At 38.3% G+C, this 8,391-nt stretch overlaps 1 non-coding gene across 1 annotated transcript; it reads left to right on the top strand.

Moving 5' to 3' along the window:
- The first annotated feature begins 700 nt into the window (after positions 1-700).
- On the top strand, positions 701-834 carry LOC111522944. Its single transcript, XR_002725379.1, has one exon. It is a non-coding gene; the product is annotated as a small nucleolar RNA SNORA70 (small nucleolar RNA).
- The last annotated feature ends 7,557 nt before the right edge of the window (positions 835-8,391 follow it).

Raw genomic sequence — 8,391 nt, 5'->3', positions numbered from 1 at the left:
CACCTGGGCTAGAGTGCGGTGGCACAATCATAGTTCACTGTAACTAGCCTTTATCTCCAAGGCTCCAGTGGTCCTCCTGCCTCACCTTCCCTAGTGTCTCAGACTACAGGTATGTGCCACCACACCAAGCTAATTTTTTTGATTTTTAGTTGAGATGAGGTCTCACTGTGTTGACCATGCTGGTCTTGAACACCTGAGTTCAAGCACTCCTGCTACCTTACCCTGCCCAAGTGCTGGGATTACAGACATGAGCCACCATGCCCAGCCACGCTGATATGGCTTGTTGCCCAAGGTTATCTTTCTCATCTATGAATAGCCACTTTTTACCCTGTTCATCTGCTCTTCACATCCTGGAACCACCTGCTGATCCCTGTATATGCCCCTTTCCAGCTTGTCTATGCTGTTTTCTCTGCTGACCTTCCTTCTGTGGCATCTGTATAATCAAATTCATTCTCTCCTACAAAACACAGCTCCAATTATTTCTCCTTCATGAAGCTGACTTTGATCCATCCTGCTCTGACCAGACCGAAAGTAATGTTTCTCTTTTGACTTAACATCTCTTTGGTGTGAAGCAGCAGGATGGGAAAGGAACACTGAGTTTGGTGACAAACACACCTTGTATGGTTTCACTTTTCTCAACTCTAAAATATGGATAGACAGTACATATCTTTTGGATGGTTGCTATGAAAAATAAATTAACCTGCAGCCAATTAAGCCGACTGAGTTCCTTTCCTCATGGAGGCCCAGTGTGCAATGGCTGCAAACAGCAGCTTCCATGGTAGTGATGCAGCCTGTTTGTTGTATGGGTTGCTCTAAGGGACCTTGGAGACAGACCTTTCAGATGGATGTTCATGTTTCTGACCTTGTACTACCCCAGTGTAGGCTCCAAACAGGCATGCGAGGTGCCATTGGAAAGCCCCAGGGCACTGTGGCCAGGGTTCACATTGGCCAAGTTATGTCCATCCGCACCAAGCTGCAGAACAAGGAGCATGTGATTGAGGCCCTGTGCAGGGCCAAGTTCAAGCTCCCCAGCTGCCAGAAGATCCACATCTCAGAGAAGTGGGGCTTCACCAAGTTCAATGCCAATGAATTTGAAGACATGGTGGCTGAGAAGCGGCTCATCCCAGATGGGTCAAGTACGTTCCCAATCGTGGTGCTCTGGACAAGTGTCAGGCCCTGCACTCATGAGGTCTTCCACTGTGCTGCTCCCTCTTAATACTCACCAATAAATTCTACTTCCTGTCCACCTAAAAAAAAAAAAAAATGCCTTCACTTCAATTACCCCTTTTTTACGTACTTTGTTATTTTAGTTTTACCCTGATTTCCTCAATAAACATTATTAGTATATTAAAAAAAAAAAAAAGAAAAATAAATTAAAATGATGCATGTATACACATAAAATGCTTAGACGGTGTAGGGAAACATCTGATGTTTCTCTGAACACTTACTGCTTCCTGCCTTGTATTAGAGCTATTTACCAACTCCACAATATCCAAGGACCAGTCACATTGTCTTGGTCACAGGTTCTCCAAAACAGGAAATGAATTGTTAGGAAAGTAAATGCCAAATGTTGAAATCAGATAGCTAACTCTCCCTCCTTCAATCTTCTTTATATGTTAATTTAATAGGTAGTTTTTCATACAACAAAGAAATGTAGTTACTCCCCCCTAACTGGATTATTTACAAAACTAAGATTGTAGCATTTGAATTAATGTCATTGTACTTTCTGTGTCTTGTGATCAATTCCAGTTTGAGTTCTCTTCAAAAGAAGTATAAATTATTGAACACTTTTGCATGACTGATACTATGCTAAATACTTTATAGAGCTTTTCATTTAGTCACCATAGCCACTGTGCGAAATAGGTACTCTTGCTATTTTAGAGATAAGAAAAACTTCTCATATTTTATAGATATGAAATGACTTCATGGTTACATAGCTAGGAAGTAATATTTTTATCAATTTGATTTTTTCCCCTTCAAAGTCTAGTGCAGTCTTTAAAACCTTTAGTTTCACATGACCAAAAAGTAATTCCATTTCTATTTAGTCTTAGGATAAGATATCGATGTGTTTTCATCATTACAGAAGTCCCTGCACTGAAAAACTGAAACCAGTTGCATGTAGGTGCACTTGGTTCTCAGTGTCTAATGTGTGAACTAGACCGTCTGTGTAATATTCTTGCTTGTAGTCTTATGAATGGAAGCCTATTTTAGTTAATAATGTCACCTTGAGTGTCTTCTAGTATTTTCAAAAATTGCTGGGGTTTGGAATAGGCTCATACTGAAATCTAGGCTATCATGGAGTCCATGGTGGTATGAACATGTTGGCTAGAGGTTTTTAGGTGATAAGAAAAAGGAAATGAACCACTTGTGTCTAGTTTTATATTCTCTTGAAACTTTATAATGCTTCATTTAATTGTATTTTTTTTTTCACTTCTTAGATTGTTGAGTAGTGATCAATTTTTATTGTAATCTTTTCCTTTTTTCTTTTCTTTTTTTTTTTCTTTTGAGATGGAGCCTTGCTCTGTGGCCCAGGCTAGGGTGCAGTGGCACCATCTCAGCTCACTACCACCTCCACCTTGCAGGTTCAACTGATTATCTTGCCTCAGCTTCCTGAGCATCTGGGACTACAGGCACGTACAACTACACCTGGCCGACTTTTGTAATTTTTTAGTAGAGATGTGGTTTCATCCTGATGGCCAGGTTGATTTCAAACTCTTGGCCTCAAGTGATCCACCTGCCTCAGCCTCCCAAAGTGCTGGGATTATAGGTGTGAGCCACCATGCCTGGCTACTGTAATCTTTTAGAGCAGGTTGAAATACCTCAAATCTTTACATTAGTTGATTCAGTTGACCCTGGTAAACAGCGGCCTTTCTGTTTCAACCTGCAGTGTCTGGGTCAGTGCAAGCTTCAGATAGACTTATGAAAGGGCTCAGGGATATATACAGATCACAGAGTTATAAGACAGGTAAGGATCTCTAAATCCCTGTTCTTTTTATTGTTCTTTTGTTCTTTTCTGTTGTCAGATTATAAATGTCATTTCTTAAAACTGGACAGAAATGGAAATGTTTACTAGCTTTATTTTGTGAAACTTGAATGCAATCAAGTTCCAAAAGATGTAGGGGGTAAGATAGGATGAGTATGCTATTGGTTTTCTAGGCCTGTTGGAATTCTTTTTGTCATCTTCCTGATAGAGTGAACATTTACATGATTTTTATCTTCTGACAAAAAGTTTGAGCAATATTGCTTGATAAGTAAATAAGAGTAATACATTTCATTCTACAGAGAATGATTAACAAGTTGATTTTTGTGATTTTTTTTCCCCCAGTTTTTAAAGCAACATAATCAACTCTTATTTTGGAGGTAGTTATGTTGTTACTTTTAAAATATATAGGTGGAGTACACCTGTAGTCCCAGCTACCAGGGTTGGTGGGAGGCTGAGGCAGGAAGATCTTTTGAGCGTGGAGAAGTCAAGGCTGCAATGAGCTGTGATTCACCATTATATTCCACCCTGGGTGACAGAGTAAGACACCCTGTCTCATAAAACAAAACTAAGAGGGAGCGAGGGGTGAGATACATATGGGATATATATATACACACACACACACACACACACACACATATATATATATATATGACAGTTGTAGAAAAATACTGATTTTTTAGTGATTTAACTTTTAACAGTTCTGTCCATGGCAAATTTTCCTCCTGGAACACCTTGGCTAGTAATACAAGTTTAGGAAAGCATATTAAACTTTTTTTGAATTCTTGAGAAAATTATATACGTGTGACTCTTTTCCTTTAGAATGACTACAAACTCTGAACCCCCTTATTAGATTAGATTTAGGCTATTATGATCTCTTTGGGACATTTATTCTACAGGAGCTGAAAGCTACAGTGGCCTCCATTTTTCCCAGGGATATAGAGCAGCTTAAGATCTCTTCTTTCTGGAACTTACCCTAGTTGCTCTCTTTTAACTTTCAGATTGGTTCATTTTTGAGTTAGTACAAATAATAATAATAATAATCTTTCTGTTTGAATTGTTTTTTTTGTTTTGTAATTCTCGAGGTTGACCCTGATAGTCCTTTGCACAATGATCTTCAGATCTTAAAAGAAAAACAAGGGATAGGAGACATTTTGCTTATCTTTTAAGGTAAGAAAGTTGTTAGGAGGCTCTATATCCTTCTAATGGGGGTGTATATTTGTACAAGTGTTTTGGAAAGCAGTTTGGTAAAGTGGAAGATACTCATGCCCTATGGTTCAGGAATCTTGTGGATATATACTCCACAAGAAATGAGTACATAGGTGCCAGCAGACACAGGAATGTTCAGAGCAGCATCATTTATAATAGCCCCAAACAGAGAAGAACCCAAATGTTCATTCCAATAAGCTGGAGATTGTGGTATTCATAAAATGGCTTACAGCTATGTGGGACGAGATGGGCAGATCTTCAACACTATGTTGAGCAAAAGAGAGCAGACCCTCAAAACTTATTTTGTACAATTTCCTCTATACACAGTTCAAAAATAGGCAAAACTCATGTTGGTTAGGGCATACATTCTTAGTGGAGGCAAAACAAAACACCCTAGAGAAGCTTTAAAGGTAACAAAAAAACTGTCGCCTGCAGTGGAGTGACAATCAGTCCTTAGAGTGAAAGAAAGTCTTACCTATTGTAATGGTCTGCTGCCCTCCAAGGAGCCATAGAACAGAAATGAAAAGAAAACTTTTCATAAATGAAGAGAAACACTTATTTATGGGTTCATGGTTGGGCAGTAAAACTATCAAGAAAAAAGAGGTGATTACACACAGGGTAGGGTAAGGAGTCCATCTAGGTGGGAGGTAGGGAGGTGTGAACTGACAGGTACATCTGTGGGCTTCTTGGATCCTGGCTGGAATATCTTTCTGGACCAGGGTTGGTGGTTACATGGACAAATAATTTAGAATAACTTGTTAAGGTCTACGTTAAGGTATATTTTGTGTACTTTTCTGAACATGTTATAGTTAATAAAGTATTTTTAAGATACTAAAAATAAATGTTACAAAAGAATAACAAGAAGATCTAGAAGAAATGTTAATGATCTAATATGGAATCTGGATAAGATGTAATGGTTTAAAATCTATGGCTATATGAAGTATTTTGATGAAAAAACAGAGACATGCAGTTTTACTGAAATTTGTATTGCTTCTTTTTTGTGATTGGAAGTCTTACAGAAGTGGGGTAAAGGTCACAGTTTGCTAGGTTAGTTATGAAATGTTCTGTAGACCCTCAAAATATGAGTAATTTAAAGTAACTTGAGGATTTTCAAACATTCAGCTGACTAATTCCATTATGTGACATAATCCACATTATGGTGATTAAAATCTAAATATCTCCAGCCCTTACTTTGATCATTTCTATGGTTGAGATAGTAATAGTTGCATTTAGGGTAAAAATATGAGTGACTACTTCAGACTACAGAACTCTCTCCAGAAGAGTTTTGTTGCTATAGTTATTTTTTCAGTTGTATTTCCTTTACATGCTTATGTATGTGTTTTGGGAGCTAACATCGTGTTAAGAATCGTTCTGTATAATCAGAATACATATTAACCATCATGTTGATACTACAGAATAGTTATCTGGACATGATATTCATCTGTAAAAGCTCAGAGAAACAAAAGCGTGGGGGGTGGGAGAAAGAAAAACCTTAGTATTACACATGGATGTGCTGAGCTCATTTTGAGTTTCCCCACACAGTAAAGAAATATTGGTTTTATTATTTACTTAATTAATTTTATTGAGACAGGATCTTGCTCTGTTGCCCCAGGATGGAGTGGGTGGTGCAATCACTGCTCGCTGCAATCTCTGCCTCCCGGGCTCAAGCCATCCTCCCACCTCAGCCTCCTGAGTAGCTGGGATGGCAGGCGTATGCCACCAGGCCAAGCTAATTTTTGTACTTTTGATAGAGACAGGGTTTCACTATGTTGCTCATGTTGGTCTCGAACTCCCCGGCTAAAGCGATCCACCCCACTCAGACTCACAAAGTATTAGGATTATGGGTCTGAGCCACCTTGCCCAGCCCAATATTGTTTGCTAAAATTTTGTATTTATTTACCTATCTTTTAATTTTGCTTTTCTGTTTTAATTTTTAAATTTCTATTTTTTTCAATATTGTGTTTTAAAAGTTTACTTACCTGACGCCTTCAGCCTAATGTTTGCCGTATCTCCCCAAGTGTTCTGTGAGTGCTAATATAGTGGAATGTTCATAGATTTTTTTTTGTGGGGATTGCAAGGTTTGGAGGAAACTAGGTTCAAAATGTCTTGTATCAAAGGACTTCCTGGAGCCTTATTGCCATTTTCTATTTTTCCCAAATTCATTTACTAGTGCTCCTGACAGCATCTCAGAGGATGGTGCCCTCTGTCTTATTCTCTGGGAAATGCTACTCTGTTGGAAATCCGGAGTTCTGAGTGATTCCCATGTGTTTTCTGCTGCAGAGCAGGACATGCTGAAGTGATTCCTTCATGAGCAGATGTTAGAGGTCTCCTTTTGACAGCTCGTTACAAAGTTGATCACAAATATACTATTACAGTGAGTGGAAGTCCCAGGTTGGGTGTGAAGCAGAGTTGTTTAGAATTGTGTACCGTTTTATTTTGTTACCTTTAAAGCTTCTCTAGGCTGTTTTGGTTTTGGCAGTAAAATTGCTATAAAAAGTACTTCTCTTGGCATAAAACCACATGGTCAGTTTTGGAAGTTCAGTGTTAGGTAACCCAGCCAAAGACTTAGCTATGCAAAATAAACACAAGACTGAAAAAGAGTAAATACTTAACCTTTGTGTCTCTTACTCACTACACCAGCCTTTTACTAGCCTCCAAGCCATAGTTCTTTTGTTTTTCATGGTTCAATGTTAAAATGCCTTTTTAATGAAGCCCTTACTGAATGGGGAAAAAAGACGTAAGTATTCTGCTGTAGTTTTATGTGCTGGTTTATAAAATTGTGTATGTTGACTCAATATTCCCATAAGCATAGGAAAGGAAAATGGGTCATTTTTGTTCAGAATCATATATGAGAACAAAAAAATGATCAAGGAAAGGATTTGGATAAAAATCTGCAAATTCAGGATAAATGTATGAAAACATTTGAAAATGTGATTATAAAATGGACCAGTATAGCTTTTCCATATTTTGTTGTAAGAATTCCAAGAATGTAAGTGTATGATCTTAGTATGTCACCTAAAATTGAGACAAATACATGAAGTTATGAGTCATACCATTTTCAGTTTTAAAATCTCTCACATAGTTTCTTCATTGATTCTTTTTTGCCACAGTGTGTTAAGGTTCTCATTATTTGGATGAATAATTTGAACAATAAGTCAGCTTGTGACCTGCCCAAGTAAATCTTCTGATTCCTAGTAAAGTGTTTTTCATTACACCAAATACCAGCTATAAGAGGAAATTAAAAGTACTAAGAACTCTAAGTACCCTATTGATTATCATATGATAACCATGGGCCAGACACGGTGGCACATGCCTATAACCCCAGCACTTTGGGAGGCCGAGGCAAGCAGATCACTTGAGGTCAGGAGTTTGAGACCAGCCTGGCCAAGATGGCAAAACTTCATCTCTACCAAAAATACAAAAAAAACAGCCAGATGTGGTGGCAGATATCAGTAATTCCAGGTACTCAGGAGTCTGAGGCAGGAGAATCGCTTGAACTAGGGAGGCAGAGGGTGCAGTGAGCAGGGGGGAAATACAGCATTTGGAAGGATGGGAAGCAGAAGGAATCTCAGGCAAGGGAAAGATGTGGGCAGAGACCCGGAGGACAGAACAGTTTGTGGTGGACTTGGTGTCCACATAGATCTAATCAGTGGTCTTAGCTTTTGTGTTTTCAAAATTACCACAGTTTTTGTTCTGAAACTATCATTCCCTTGATTTTATTTTAGGCATGCTATCTGTGTATTTTGAAATTTAAAATAACATTAAAGGAGAAATGAAATAATTTTGTTTGAGAAAGAGTTAAAAGGTTAAAATATCTTGATCTAAATAATTTTCTAATGGGAGATTTGGTACATCCCCAGAAGTTGTCTTTGATTCAAAGAACAGTCTTCAGACCTAGAAAGGACTTGAGGAGTCCCACAGAGGAGCCACATGCTGTGAACCATTTGATTCTCACAACAGAATGGATTAAAAAAATGTGAACCATGAAACCATGCAGATGTTCATATTTTTGATAGGGTAAGGTCAGTGCCATTGTCAGAGGAACAACTCTTGGCCATCACAGGCTGGGAGAGAACGTTTCCATTGTAAAGAATACTCAAATGCCATTTGAGGAAACGGGTTCTTCTGCCCCTATTCTTTGTAATATTTAGGGCTAAGTTCTTAGTTTTTGACATCATCAAAATTTCAAAGTATTCTGTTCT

This window comes from Piliocolobus tephrosceles, unplaced genomic scaffold (assembly GCF_002776525.5).
Source record: "Piliocolobus tephrosceles isolate RC106 unplaced genomic scaffold, ASM277652v3 unscaffolded_20842, whole genome shotgun sequence".
Classification (NCBI taxonomy): domain Eukaryota; kingdom Metazoa; phylum Chordata; class Mammalia; order Primates; family Cercopithecidae; genus Piliocolobus; species Piliocolobus tephrosceles.
Note: the sequence above shows the minus strand (reverse complement) of the source record. Positions and strands in the feature narration are given on the sequence as shown.